Genomic DNA, 15,769 nt, shown 5'->3' with positions numbered 1-15,769 from the left:
TACAGACTAGATTTCAGACTACCGTCTGTGTATTTATTATAGGATTTGTGACTAGAATCCTATTTAGATATGTGCTTTCTGAGTTACAGTGCACCCTACCCCTGACTTAGCACATCAGCTACCGAGGCAGTTACGTTCTCACCATCCTCACCTTTGACTGATGGCTTGGCGTCACAGGGGGGGTGCAAGGGTGAGCCCTAACGGGTGGGGGGTTCCCTTTTGTAATGCAAATGCCTAACGGAAGCTTTGATTGCCCAGGCTCCCACTTCAAAGGGGGCCTCAGCTTCAAGGAAGACTATCTGGGAAAAGCACCTTGCTATACAGCCACAGCAGACACAGAGCCAGGCCACCCTCCCCACTGAGGTGGCTTTGTTTGGAAGATCTTATTTGATTTCCGTGACTGACCATTGGGGCACTTGTTTTATTTTCTCTTCCTGTACTTTAAATTCCCGCTTTCATGTTTTAAATTCACCAGTAAAGAGTGAGCCTAGGAAAACCCCAGTCCCCCACACGCCAAGCCCCACTAAAAGTGGGACCCCAGGCCCGTGCTCACAGTATCCTGCTCTCCCTCCCTCCCTCCCTCCCTCTCTCCATCTCTCTGTCTCTCTCTCCCACTGGCGTCGCAGTGTGGCACCAGGTGTGCTGTGTAATTTCCAGGTCCTGTCAGTAATAAACCTTTATTTTTTCAAGTTTCCCAATAGTTAGTGCTGAGGGGCGTCTTGCAATTGTAATGAGAACCACAGGGCCAGTTCAGCCCCAGTGTCGGTTATTGACAGGCTGGGACCAGCACACAACAGCTATTAAGATTCCTTTTTGGTATTTGAATGATACAATGACTAATGTTACGTGGCATATGTCATGGGTTTGCACAACTTTTGGCACACCGGGGTTTTTCAACAACAAAGCAAGAATGTGATCGTGGTCCACCCAAGCCTCGCTGCAGAGGGGCTGCTCTACACAAACTCTGGCATAAACACTCTCTGCTCTTTTTGACATTCTGTTTAAGGGCGTTCTTTTCAGATGTGGGAGTGCGTTCTGTTCCATCAGCAGAACTGACTTCGTATTTCAGGCTTTGGGAGGAAGGTGCCTGGGTGTTTTCATAGTAAAGGTTACTGTTATTACTGTTTTGCAGATGGTTGGCTGATAAACAGAGAAAAGGATGAAGTCTGTGGGATATGCTAACGCCGACACAGATGCATCAGTCTCTGGAAGGAAGGGCTGAAGTGGGGTGCAGACAACTCAACGTTTGAAAAGGTAGCTTTTTCACGTGTCTAGCAGGAATCTTCGTGCTGATACTATTCGATTGAACCATATTAAATTACCGGTATTTGACTCTTTTTAACCTACAAAATGGCAGCTTCATATGGCTCAACTAAATATTTTTTTCAAAAGAGGGAGCAGTAATGTACAGGTATAGATCCAGATCCAGATCCAAAACCTGCCTTTCTGCCACCATTTCTTTCCTCTCTGACTTCTTTCTTTCCACTTTCTGAAAAAAAAAATTTATTTAGTGCCAGCTTTGCTTCGGGCTTTAATTTTAGGAATAATTTATTGGATTTGTTCCCAACTTAATTTTACTGCTGTTGACAGCTTCACGGCACTGTCTGGGCGCACCGCCGACACAAGAGCGGGCTCGTGCCGGCGCGGGGTCTTGGGAGGGCTCGCGAGGATTCTGGGTTTGGTCTGGGACGCTTCTCCAGTGATGGGGCTCCTGCTTTGCCATTTAGGTGTTGAGTTACTTGCCGTGTGAGACCTCGAGCTACGGAAGTACGCGGGTCACGTTTACTGACCCCACACTCTGTGAAATCTGCTCTTTCCTGTGCAGCCCCTTTTTTGGGTTTTTCAACAGAGGACTAAAAAAATGAATGGGAGCAATTTAGTTCCTGTGTTTCCCTGGCAAAGATAAGAAGATAAAGGTCCCAGGAGGAGAATTGAACGGAAACAAAGCTATCAATATTGAAGAGAAATGTACAGTTTGACTCGGGACAAGTGTGCTTGTCTGGAATTTTAAAATCAATGGCGAGAAAAGTGAGGTTGCATGGAAAAGACGGGCACTTATGTGAAGGCTTCAGGGACGATGGGGACAGACGAGGAGGGGCAGTGGGGCAGTTGGTGACGGAGCAGAGACGTGTATCCGGGTGTGGGTGTTGGCGCGCAGACCTGACCCTGGGGCAGCTCGCCCGGGGAGGGGAGACCATCCTGCACCTCCCCTGCCTCCTCCTTTTTTTTTTGCCAGCGCGTGACTTGGACGTTGATTTTCTGAAGTCGCATCAATAGCAGATTTACATTCTCCATATAAATACTTTCACCCCCCGAGTCTTAGAAAACGGGGCGTCCTAACTCTCCACGTTCGGGGCCCAGGGCAGGTGGACACAGCCTCCTGGCATTTCCGTCCTGGCAGCATGGCTCCACTGGGCAGCGTCTGCAGGCAGGTGTTTCATTGCACCGTTGTCGCTAGATTACTACTCTCGTCAGCAGAGTGACCAGCTCTTCTCTACTGATGCGAACGTTTTAAGGAAGTACGTTGGTCAGGGGCGCCCACGCTGACCAGCCACGGGACCTGGGTGCCTTCAGGCTGGGGGCCAGACCGGGATGTGAACTCGGGCTGCAACCCTGGGGCCATTAACGGCCGTCACCATGTCATTTGAATCGCAGTAGCAGCTGTTTATAGAGAGAAGCTCCAAGTTGAATCACTATGTACTAAATTTGTAGTTACCCATCTGGATAACAAAACAAGCTATTGGCAGGAAGAAAAGGAAAATTACCAAAATTTAACGGGGCAAAGTACGCACGCCGCGTAGACTTTTCGCTCTGCAATGCCAGATTCAGTAGAGATGATTTCCACGTTTGCAGCTTGGCCTCCGGTGCGCCTAGCGTCACGCTCTCCCCTGACGCGGCCCTTGTCGGTAGCGCCCTGCTCCCCAGTGCCCAGCTTTCCAGGGCTTCTCTCCGGCTGGCGCTCTGTCAAGTTCCCATCAAGCCGTGGCATCTTCCTGGAAATGTCTCCTTTTTGACCAAGACTCTCAAGCTGCTGCTGCCCTTTGTCTGCTCTCCTGCTTCAGCCTTTTCTTTATATAATGATCTTCCGATGTCCAGCAGTCTCCTATTATCCAGAAGGGACCCTGCTTTCGTAATTTACAAATATTTACTAGCCACCAAGAAAACGCTAAACTTTCCACTAAAGAACTGAAACTTTGCTCTTGGACCTGGAGAGCCACACACGTGACTGTGTGACAGAAGTACCCGGGCTCGTCAAATCACGTTCCATCCTCGATGAATAAGCCCTGGTGACTGAACCACGTCACAGATGGATGAGAAAAGATGAAAACAAGAAAGCTTCCTAAGTGAAACCATACTGATTTACCTTCTGTGAAATAAATAAAGCAGGATGTTTCTTTCAAAGGTACGGAATGAATCCCTGCAGTCTGCTATACTCGTTTTAAAGGAAACTGTATTTTTAAAACTTTGCGGGGGGGATAACTAAGTTGGCTATTTTGCTTTCTGAATGGATAACAACTATTTTGCTCTTGAAAAGAGGAAAATTAATTAGGAAAATCAATAAGCCATAGAATGGGGGAGAATATTTACAGTACATACATCAGACAAAAAGCTTGTGTCTCAATAATATAAAGAACTACTATAATTTATCATAAAAGACAACCAAAAGTGGGCAGAATCGTTGAATAGGCACCTCCCAAAAGCAGATACAGGAATGGCAACATGAAAGGGAAAATTGCTCAATATCCTTAATCATCAGGGAAATGCAAATTAAAACCACAATGAGATACTTCTACACACATTAGAATGTCAATAACTTAAAAAGATTGACAATACAAGTGTTGTCAAGGATTTGAGCATAACTCTCAAATGTGGCCCATAGAGTGTAAAATGGAATAGTCTGGGGAAAAGTTTGGCACTTTTTCAAAAACTTAAACATGCCTCTTCCCTGTGTCCCGAGATTCCACTCTCAGATATTCATCTAAGAGAAAGAACACACAGGCCCACAAAATGCCTCATGTCAGCATGTTCATCGAAGCTTTGTTCGTAGTATCAAGAACAAGAACAAGCCCTGAGGCCCGTCACCAGGAAAGTGGAGGCGCTGCGGTGTGTGTATACAGGGGATACTTCTCCCCGATACAGGTGTACACTTCTGATACGCGTAGTAACATTAATGGATCTCACCTATTATGCTGAGTCAAAGAAGCCAGACGGAAAAGAGTACAGTCTGTGACTCAAATTACAGGAAGTTCCAGAAGAATTCAAACAAAACTATGACAAGAGAAATCAGACTGCATCAGGGGCCTGTCTGGGTAGGGACAGAGGCCGCCTCTGGGGTCGTGGACACCTTCTGTCACCCACGTGGGTTCCTTGAGTGAATGCATTTGTCAGAAGAGAACGTGCCGCTATATGTAATGACGCCTCAATAAAATGTTTCCTAAAAGAAAAACAGACACAGACGTGCGTGCATATTTCCAGTAATGGTTGGGGAATGGGACCAAACAATTTTAGTGGTAAAACTGGATCTAACTTCTGCAATATTTCATCCATTTGCTTATTTATCAGCTCTCGTCCTGCACCCGCTGTGCTCCAGACCCTGTTCCGGGACTCGGGAGACCCCAGTGTGGTGGGGACGTACAGTCCTGGCGCTGGCAGCCAGCCTGAGGACGGGCTTTTCCCCCAGAGGGCTGGGCCCCCCGCCTCCATCTCAGTGGGAGACTTTGATGGCATCCGGGCTGCTCACCTGCGACAGCTGGGCTCACTCCTGCAGAGCAACGGCCATGACTCTGTCCCAGGGGTCTTCCTGATGATGTTTTAACTGCCGTGCAGCCTCTACCATTCGAAAACCAGAGCTCTAATTCCATCAGGTGTAAGTGTAAAAAGTAGATTTTGATGAGTGAGTATTCCGGAAAACAGGTAAGAGAAGTACATGTAATAAGTAAAAATTATGCAAAGGGGAAATTCAAAATGTGGAGTAATTTTCTACCCCAAATATTCAGACACCATTTTAAGCTTCTTAACTCTGGTGCTGGTATCGCCTTCCTCTCTCTGTTGCTCACCTATCACTGCGGTTGGTTGTGTGCACACGGGCCTTCCTGCCACACCTCCTGTCCTTTAGCTTAGTTTGTTTACACGATGGTTCCGGACGGACCCATGTGTGCGCCTCTTTCTCCTCCATCCCAGGAACGCCTTTCTAGGTTGGAAGGCCCACATTTCTGTTCATGTTCTCTGAGCCCTCGCTCTCTCGTCTTTACATGAAAACTTGCTGGCGTCCCCGTCCTGTCCTGTCCTTTCTAACGTCTTCAGTCCTTGATGCTAAAGGGCCGACCGAACGACATTCAGGCAGAAGTCAGCGGGGCTGGGTCGCAGGAGCCCGCTGCTCGCACAGGCCCTTCGGAAACACAGGCCTGCGTGTGGCGCTGCCGGCACAGGGCTCAGCGTGGCCCGAAGGCCTGTTGCTTCCACGTCGCCTAAATGTTCATCTTCCGCCCACACGCGATGGTGTGTCTGCTGCGCTGTATCAGGGAAAAGTCACCACTTAATGCATAGTTTTCTTTTGCCTCAACAGATTCAAATGTTATGAGGTTTTTCAGGAATTCCCTCGAGTTTGTACCAAATCTTTGCATCTCTTTTCCTTCGTATTAGACAAACATGTTTGACATGGGCTGTCTCAAGGACTGCAAATAGAGGAGAGGTCTGACTGGCTGGCTTTTACTTCATGGAGAGTAAATAAATCTCAGAAAATAGTAATCTGTGCAGGACGCAATGAAGCCGAATAGTTAATCTGCATAGACTCACGTGTGTGATACGGAGCCCACGTTCCCTGTGGCCGAGTCCCAGTTCCAGACGGTCACCGCACAGGCTGCCAAGGAAACGGGACACGGGGAAACTGTCAGCCTTTGAAACAATACGAGCTGTAGGCAAATTATTGACTCATCGTAGAACAGGTGGCTCATTTAAAAATTCTTACTATTTCAAGAGAGTGATAAGTTTTGCATTGGTTGTGAATCTTCAGGGCATAGAAAGGTGGAAGAAATATTGGAAAGGGAGTTAGTGCTGGCACAAGAGTTTGCTGTGAGAACACTGCAGAGCGATCTGCACACCTGCTGGCTCCGTGCTCCTGGGCAGGTGAGAGTCAGGCGGAGGTCCCTTCACCTGGGACGCACAGCCACCTGGGATGGCTCTTCCTGGGTCAGAGCGCAAACGTGCAAGGTGGCCAGCCAACTCCGCCCTTTGTGGCCTTGACCATCATCACGTCTCTCCGTATTCCAAGGTGTATCACGGGACCATGGCCAATTCACCTCTCCCTGTAGAGGCTCAGTGAAGGTCCAGGCCTGGCGGCTGGGGGCACAGTTCTCCAGGGCACCCTGGAGAGGTGCCACCCAACACAAGCTAGAGCTGTCTGAGGCCTACGCTCAGATGGATGTGAAGGCGTGCGGCTTAGACGCGACAATATCGGTGCACAAACCGCTTTTCTTTGTGATCCTCACGTGCGTCCGTGTGACAGTAAAGAGCCGCAGCAACGCGACCCTGTTCCCGTCCCAAATGGTAGTGATACGGAAAAGGAGAAGTATTTGTCCAGCCGCTGCTACCGATGCTAGAGGAAGGAATGATTCTGTGGATTGCCTGATGACCCTCACTGTGCTCCGTTATGGCTCCCCAGCTGTCCCTGCTGCGCCTGGAGTCGAGCTCAGCTCCGTACTGAGGTTTCTCTCCCCTACTGCAGTAGCTCAGATAAAATCTGTCTTGTCACTTTAACAAATGCGCAGCACATTATATATATATATATAGATAGATAGATAGATAGATAGATAGATAGATGGCATCCAACTGCTATGTTCAAAGATCACATATGTCCTGGTGGTGTAGAAATTGATTGTTTTCATTTCCTTAATGCCTGCTGGATATTCCCATGTGTCAACCCCACAAGCAATTCACACTGACCCCCTAGTCTGGACTCATTACCTGGCGTCCCCAGGCACAGCCTCTGTCTGGGTTCCATTCTGTCAGTAGCCCCATCACCCACCCATTCACCGAGCTAGAGACCTCAGAACCCCCTTGGGCACCTCTGTGCTGGGCCTCACCTCCACCCCATCCACTTCGCAGTAAACAAACTTATTTTAAGAGATTAGTTACAAGATTATCAAAATGAATTTAAGAAGCTAGAAACGAGCTCATCCATTGAGTGGCCACAGCAAAACACCTCCCACAATTGCAGAAGTCACCATGTTTGGGTCCAGCAAGGCAAAGGGAATAGAAGAGATGCCTCTTTTGTGCTCTTGAGAGGCATATATCTGATGACACAGAGACAAGACCAATCCAGAAGACTGTTAAGTCAAAAAGCTCTTATTGCAGATGGATGATTCTGTGTATAGACATTAGTAATTGTTAATAACCCCTGTAGAATCCCTGAAGATAAATTCTTGGAAGAAAATAATTTGTCCTGAAGGCGGTACCATAACAAGCATCTGAATGAATATCAAAAGCAGTGTTTGAAACAAATGAGGTCCATGGAAACCCCACGTGCGTCTGTCTGTCTACCATTCCTGTGGGTGCAGTAAGAGGAGATGGGATGCTCTGAACCAAGAGTTCATTCTGGAAACCCAAGGTTCAAGGAGTGCACCGTTTTAATCACAGAGAGAAGCTCTTTATGTTAAAAATATTCCTGTAGCTCCAATTTCTACCCTACAAGTGTTATCTAAATGATGAATTAGTAAAATCCAAGCCATTGCTGTCCATCCAGTTTTATCTTTATTAGAGAAAATGTAATCTGAAGACCACTCTGGAATTTCTAAGCTGCCTGACTGCTTAAGGAAGTTTAACCAAATATTTTTAAGAAAAAGAACGAATTAGGAAAAATAAACATGACATTTTGTGAGAGATTCTTACTTTGCAGATTTGTTTATGATAGTAGTGTCTTACAAAAATTGTTCACTTAATTGACGTATGTGAGGTCCAAAGTGTAAACAATTGAAATATATTAACACATAGTGAAAAAGTTTACAAATGTAAAGCAAAAGTCCAGCTTTGGAAAAGTAATGTTAAAGGTGGCTTTGCAGTCATGTGTGGTTGGTGTTACAATTTGAAGCCAAAAGAACAAAATTAGTAGAGAAACATCTGTATATTCTTGTGGAAGAGTTTCATTATTTTGAAATAGTTGAATATAAAAGTTCCTCTGAATTAGAAATCCTTTTCCATCATCAAAACAAATCTCAACTACGTCTGTCAATGAGAGACAAGCAAGTTAGATTCATAAATGATCACACATTTGAAGTCTATTTTAATGAGATCAATTTTTTCAGTTTTGTTTAATGGCAAGACAGGACATTCAGTCAATTAGAGGACGAAGTGATAACTTGTCTGCTCATGAGTACAAAGACTTGTTTGTTAAGCAATGGTGGTTATCAGAATGATTCAGTAAAAATTCTGAGTCGGATTCCTGTAGCCAATTTGTTTACAAAGCCTGATATAAAAGAGTGATATTTGCAAGCACATGCTAAAGTTTTCATTTAAAGTTTGAAACTCTTGTTGTGGGAAGTGTTCAAACTCAGCATTTAAGAATCTCTCTAATGTTGGATGTTTAACTTTTCTCTCAAGGTCATATAATATGAAGAAAGGAGGAGTGAGCTTTTGCTTGCCCCGCCCACGTGGACGCTCCTGCATCCCCGGTTCACCCGGAGCGCCAGCCAGCCAGGCGTTTCTGTCCTTTTTTTTTTTAACATCTTTATTGGAGTATCATTGCTTTACAATGGTGTGTTAGCTTCTGCTTTACAACAAAGTGAATCAGTTATACATATATATGTGTTCCCATATCTCCTCCCTCTTGCGTCTCCCTCTCACCCTCCCTATCCCACCCCTCTAGGTGGTCACACAGCACCGAGCTGATCTCCCTGTGCTATGCGGCTGCTTCCCACTAGCTATCCACCCTACGTTTGGTAGTGTATAAATGTCCATGCCACTCTCTCACTTCGTCCCAGCTTAGCCTTCCCCCTCCCCATTTCCTCAGGTCCATGCTTTAGTAGGTCTGTGTTTTATTCCCGTCTTACCACTAATCTCTTCATGACATTTTTTTTCGTAGAGTCCATATATATGTGTTAGCATACGGTATTTGTTTCTCTCCTGACTTACTTCGCTCTCTATGACAGACTCCAGGTCCGTCCACCTCACTACAAATAACCCAGTTTCATTGCTTCCGTGCTGTGGCGCTGTGCTAACTTGGGAGGCCCAGGGCACTCGCAAAAGCAGACCTGCCCTGTGGCCTCGCTGCCGCCTTCGCAGCACATCTGTCCCTCCTGGCCGGGGTCGCAGCCACCATCCCTGAACACGCCCCTGTTCCCACGGCGCTCGCCGCACGGGAGACCCGCAGCTTCAGAGCTCAGCCCGAGTGTATATGCTCCGCCTGCCCTGCCCGTCCTGGGACCCTAGCGGCCCCCCTCAGCTCTGGCCTCCCGCAGCCCGCGAGCTCCCTGAAGCGAAGGCTGGAGGTCACGACTCTGCACCTCCAGCTGCTACGCAGGGCGGCTGCCTGCGGTCCGGTTCTGCTTGCTGAGCACAGGCGGCCGGAACCCGGCGCTGCACGCGGCCCCCCCACGCATGTGGGAGAGGCCAGCTCGCTGGTCTTCAGGCTCCGTGATTTTTCTCCAAGGGACAGAGCCTGTTTTTAAAGAACGCACACCGCACTGGGAGGCCCCATATGTGAAAACAGATTTGGGGGGCAGTTCAGGTAGCACAGGGAGTGGGGACCCCGACACGGCCACATTCTCCCTCCCGCCTGACCCAACAGGCGAGGACTCGGGGGCTCGTGAGTTCAGGGAAATTAAACTTCCCAGTTGCTCAGCCCAGGTCGGGGGTTCATCCGTCACCTGCTACCGCGGGACTGCGCGGGGCCCGGGGGCCGTGAGAGTCCCCAGCCCCACCTCCGGCTGCAGCCGGGAGGTGCCGGGCCAGCGCTCCACCGGGCGGGGAGGACGGCGCACCGAGGCGGGGGCTGTGCTCTGCATAACCCGCCTCACCCCTGCGGTTTCAGCGGGGGCGCAGGGAAGGCTCCTCGGCAACGACTAATCTCGTCTCTAGATTTCTATCCGTGATAACAACACCGGTGCCTAACCCTATATAGTGCTGCTGGGTGACGGGCACCATCTAAACATGCCTCTGTCCACGTATTACCTCATCCAGGCCTCCCACCTATTATCGACCCCACTTCATAGCCACGGACACTGAACCCGAGGAAGGTGCTCGTGGCCTGAGAGCCGGAAGTGGAACCAGGACACCCCGGAACTAGGTTAAGGCGTGCAGTCGCGACGCAGAGTGGAGAGCCCAGAGACGTCGCCAGGGAGCGTTATGAGGGATTTCACGGCAGCAGAAGGGAGCCGTGGGCTCACTACGGACACGTTTGAGGTTTTCCATTTATTCAGGATTGAGGCAAAACCAGAAACATAGAAAACTTGAGAACTAGGCCCCAAAGCTATAGCCTGCATGTGACTCCGACTTTTCTGATGGTGATGTGGTACTTTTTAATCACCCCAGCTCCAGCTCATCGTGGTGGGCTTGGGCTGTCTGTATTTGAAGATGCTAATGATTACAAGCCCATGGCTCCCTGTGTGCCCAGCCCTCTCCTAGGCCCTGACTTAATCCTCGCCTGAGCCTACGGGGGGAGCAGAGAACTAGGGGAGCCCTGGCGGGGGGTAGCAGCCTCTGCTGGATGCAAGGGGCCTCTGGCTCCTGTTGCTCACCGACTCTCCCAGAGGAGACGGGAGGAGAAGACACGGTGAGGCAGGATCGGCCTCTGCTGCGGGCTGGTGGCCCCGATCCAAGACCAAGGGCAGTGTTGGAGTCTCACCCCGAAAGCGTCCGCCCTCCATGGCCGTCTGCAGCCATGCAGGTCCTTTTCCTAGATCTCACCTCCCACAAAGTCTGGTTGCCTCAAAGCTTCAAAGTCTAAACCACCACAAACCAAGGGCCTGCCCTCCCCCAAGGACAAGCTGCTCCACTGGGAGGGCGCTGACCCCGGACCCGGGATTCCGAGATGCGGCTGGAACACGGGCAGCATCGCTGCACTGGGCGGCCAACGTGAGGCCCAGAAACGCTTCTCCGGGTTCACAGGAAGCCCAGTCACACGTGGGGGCCCCGGACGCCGTCCACCAGCGACGCCTGTGCTGTGGATGCCCTGAGCCACAAACACGGGCTCCTGGAGGACAGCAGGTTATGAAATCTCAGTGCAGAGCGTTCGTCCAGAGGAGCACATCCTTAAACGACCTGTGACTTGGGCACTGACTGGTGGGCGGAGAACACTTCACAGACTCGTGTGGACACGGTTTTTTATTCCAGTGATGATGGCAGTTACTTGAGTCTAAATTATTAGCCTCAGGAGAACATATTGTGAGGACACAAAAAGGCGTCCTGTGAAAACTATGACTACAGACGTGACTGACACTGTTGAGGGGTGGCAAAGGCTCTGGTGAAGTATTGGTCTTTGCTTTGTTTTAGCAGAAATGTCCCAACCACGTGTGGAAAAGCACAGAAACGGAGGCCTACGCGGTGGTCTGTGCGCGGCCAACTCCTTCAAAGACATTCTGCTTCCGAGTTGGTGTTTGAATGTGCATTTCAGGGGGGCCACCTAGGATGTGACAACAGCCTCCCCCTGACCCAGAAACACCATCCCAGCTGATCGTGGAGCCCACAGTTCTACCAGTAAGTCTCATTTCTACTTCTCTGAGTGATTTTATAATAATTATTGTAGACAGGGACAGCTCCATGGCAGAAGTCAGCTGGGAGGCTAGTTTGAAAGTTACCAGTCAAGTGTCTCCCGTGCTGTGTGGAGCTTCCTCCTATCCCCATTCCTGTGGGGGCTGCACGCATCCGTAGGCACTGTCCTCCAGGCATCTGTTCTTTCCGTGGATCTTTAGTAACCCCCTATCAGACCCCAGAGGATGGGGATGCAGGCAGGAACACGAGAGCCACAGAACCACTCTCGCAGGGCTGTATTCTTCCAGTTGTCGTGTCTCCAAAACGCTGGTCCACATTTGACTCCCTCTCCTCTCACACCACACATAAGATTCTCCAGAGATCCTGCTGGCATGGCCTCCAAGGGTGCCCTGGGCTCGGCTGCACTTGACTCCTCCACTGCCATGAGCCATCCAAATGCTGACACCCTGGCTGGGATGTCACGTTACTTAGCCTCCTCTGAGGCCTCTCTGGTGGCTCCTGCCCCACAGCAGACGGGCTGATGCTCACCATCCCTCCCGTCCTCCTGGGCACACGCTCCTCTCTGAGCCCACGCTCCTCTCTGAGCCCACGCTCCTCTCTGAGCCCAAGCTCTCCTGCAGGTGGGAGTGGCCCACAGCTGCGTTTGGGCTGGAATGGGGTGGGGTGACTGCACTCCTAGGCTGAATTCTCCTCCTGTCCTGCCCTTCTGCAGCTCAGGCCAGGGGACCCAGGTGACACAAGGGACCTTGGTCCTAAAGCATGGCTTGGAGGAACACCACTAGTCTGGAAAACTGGTTTTGACCCACGAGTACACAGTTGGCGCTACGCCGTCGCTCACCTCCTGTACCAGCTCGAATAGCTTGCCAAAGCATTTCTGGAAGCTTGTCTCCTTATCTTTCAGACCAGCAGAGCAGACTTCCTCCAGCCTCCCTGTCTCCCTGCACCCCACAGCCAGGCACGAGCCCACTTCGCTGCCTATGGGAGGACTTAGCAGAACAGTGACATTATGAATGTTTTCAGTACATGCGTTCACTCCCCCCAGGGCTCCATCTGACACCGGCTCACGCTATGGACTGGGAAGGGCTGAGCATCAGCCATACAGCTCAGATTTCCGGACGTGCGTCCGCGGCACAAAAGCCATAGGAGGTGCTTTGGGAAAGAGATCCTGTGATCACGTGTGTGGGAAATGCTGCCCATTTCTTTCTTAGAGCTTCAAGACCGTGGTGGTGATGCACAGGAAGTGTCCAGAACTGTTACGGTTCCACAATCTAGACGTTTCTCTAAACCTTCTGAAACGGCTGAACTTTCTCTTCTTGGCTTGTTGTGTTCGGTTCTTCACTTCTGAGGCCATGTAGGGGAAAGTGCAAAAGACATCAGAGGAGAGAGAACACACAGCAAGAGAAAGGCCTGCTGGTCCTGCAATCCCCTGGAGAAAATCCATGCTGGAAAGGGGTGGAACTTCTACTTTAAATATTTAGTAAAAAATAAATAAATAAATAAAAATTGCTATGCTTTCTGAGCCACTTTGTATTTTTTCCCCTAAGACTTCACCGAGACCATGATTCAGTCTCCCATTTTGAATCTTCAGAGATTTAAAGTTGGGATTAGACCTGAGGTATTTCGGAAAATGTCTAATAAGCTTCCGTCCACCTGCGCTGGTCTCCGCTCCCTGGCCAGAGGCCCTGGGAGCACCAACCTGCGTCCTCTGTGGGCGCAGCCTCCCGTCCTCCACTCCCCCACCAGACGTCCGGTGACTGCGGTTAGGGACACACGCTCCTCCAGCCGAGGGAGAGCTGCGCTTCTCCCGGTCACGGAGCAGCCGCCTTCCTCGGAGCCAGGCCCCTTGTAGATGCACCGCAGCGTGGAGGCTTGGGACGAGGGACCACTGTCACTGCCCCCCAAACTGCAGCCCCCGTCCTCTGTTCCAGGCCCGGGCCGCGGTCAGCCAGCTGGAACCTCCCTTTGCCTCCACTGGCATCGGGCAAATGCCTTCAAACCCAGAAGACAGCGGCTCGGCGCAGCTCCTTGTTTGAAGACTAGAGCTTGGTGGCTTCTAAGAGGAAGAGTACAGCCTCTTGCAGGATCATAGCCATGTACCGTCCCTGGTACCACATAGACGGCCAGAGCGCCCCGCCCACGCTGGATGCCCGCCTGGTCAGGCACACAGCGCACGGCCGTCCTCTCGCCGGGCCGGCGTCACCGCACCTCAGGGTCCGCGGACGGCTTGCCTGGGCCACGCACAGTGCCGGGCAGAGGACACGGGACAGATGCCGCCGATACAGTGTCCATGGGTCACTGGGCAAATCCTGCCGAGGGCCGCTCGGCCGGGTGGGCCAGGCGGCTGTGAGCCGGTGCCAACCAGGCATCACGGAGGAGCCACAGCCGCCAGAGCAGCGCACGCAGCCACCTGCTCTGCCCGGGGACGCGACACCCACGCCGCCCGGACGCGGCTGAAAGACCAGATATGGGCCCGGAAGGGGCGCAAGGGGAGCTAGTCCCGCGAGACGCGATAGAAGCGGAGTCGGGTGGGGTAGGTGGGGCCGCCCGCCCACCCGCCAGGGGGCGGAGGCCGCCCCGCAGCTCTGTTTGGACTGAGTCCGGGCCTGGTGCGCACGCGCCGGCTGCTGGTGCTGGTGCTGCTTCGGGAGTGGTGGCCTTGTCCTTCGTCCTTGGTCCTTCGTCCAGCCTGGAAGAGGGTGAGGTGCGGCAGGCACTTCCTGTCGGGGGTGGTGCTCTGTGGGGAGTTTGGCTGTGCTCCGGGGACACCCGCGAGGCAGTGCTTCAGGCAGAGGGTGGCGGGCCCGGAGGCCTGGGAAGGGTGCTGCTGAGGAGGGACCAGAAATGAGGGCCTCGGAGGCGGGGCCCCTGGGAAGGACGGCCTGGCCGGCTCTGACACTGTCCCCTGGGGGTGTACGAGGGGCGTGCCGGGACCCCCGGGGCAGAGGGCCCCGAAGCGGCCGCCCGGCTGCTTCCTCCACGCTCTGCTGCCTCGGGTTGAGTGCCCGCTCTTCCCACCCAGGATTCTCCGGCCCTGGGTTCGTGACTGTCTGAAATCCGCCTCCGGTTGAAGAGGGTTGGGAATGAGAGTGACGAGACGTGGGTTCTGTGGACGGAGCCCCTCGGTGGCCCAGAGGGACCCAGAGGCACGGCTCCAGGGTTTGGGCCGAGTGTCGTGGCAGCGTCCGCGTCGGCCGGTCTGTGCGACTCCGGGGACTGAGGCTGGCGTGGCCCGTGCCTGGCGGCCAGCCCTCTGTGTGCCTTCTCCTTTCCTCCTGTTGTTTGGTGACACTTGGACCTTCATCTGGTAACGAAAAAGCGTGAGGCTTGGCGTCTCACCGCGGTGGGCCGTGAGCCAGAAGTGAACCAATAAATCCCGCGCTGGGAAGCTCAGTGCGGCAGAGAGTGGCAGGCAGCTTTGGGAGGCGCAGTCGGCGTGGCCGGGGGCGTGTCGGCTCCGCCGCAGCAGCTGTTTCCACAGCCCCCTCGGGGTCAGGCCTTCCAGAGGAACCTTGTGCTCAAAACTGACTCGCGTTCCAGGTCTGTTGGCAGAAGCCTCCAGGAGCATCTCACGCGTAACTCGGTTGGTACCCTCAGGGCCAAGCCAGCTTCCTTAATCTTCCTTTTGATACCTCAGGCCTCAATTTTATAGCTCAAATGAACATAATTAATAAGACATCTTAATTAGCACTTAATTAGTTGGCAAAGGGCTTGTCAAATTCTGAAGCCGAAATTTGCTCTAAAATATAATGATTATACAGCGTGGTTATGCAATAAAAGTAAGTTGTTTTAGTCCAAACTGACTATAGCTGTTGTGGCCTTTTAAAGGATAGGAAAGAGTTTTTCTACTCCCTTGGAGGAATCAGTGGCGAAGGGGAAGCCTGGCATCCTTATTCCTCTAATATTGGGTTGCCCAAAAAAGCTCGTCTGGGTTTTTCTGTAAGATGGTACGGAAAAACCTGAACGACATTTATAGCCAACCCAACAGCTCCATCCGCTAGTGAGTGCAGTTGGACTGGGTGTGCACGAGCATGTGCCTCAGGTTTATGAGAGGAGCCTATCAGCCTTT

The 15,769-nt window shown here is 51.6% G+C and overlaps 1 long non-coding RNA gene across 1 annotated transcript in view; it reads left to right on the top strand.

The window, feature by feature from the left end:
- LOC131767925 (uncharacterized) overlaps positions 1 to 13,215 on the top strand; it is a 107,692-nt gene extending 94,477 nt beyond the window's left edge. The window contains exons 4-7 of the long non-coding RNA XR_010836134.1: positions 1,133 to 1,254; positions 4,564 to 4,894; positions 10,174 to 11,688; positions 12,746 to 13,215. This is a non-coding gene — a long non-coding RNA (uncharacterized lncRNA). The remainder of the gene's footprint in view (positions 1 to 1,132; positions 1,255 to 4,563; positions 4,895 to 10,173; positions 11,689 to 12,745) is intronic.
- The last annotated feature ends 2,554 nt before the right edge of the window (positions 13,216 to 15,769 follow it).

Source organism: Kogia breviceps, chromosome 13 (genome assembly GCF_026419965.1).
Source record: "Kogia breviceps isolate mKogBre1 chromosome 13, mKogBre1 haplotype 1, whole genome shotgun sequence".
NCBI lineage: Eukaryota > Metazoa > Chordata > Mammalia > Artiodactyla > Physeteridae > Kogia > Kogia breviceps.
This window is presented reverse-complemented; position numbering and strand designations above follow the sequence as displayed.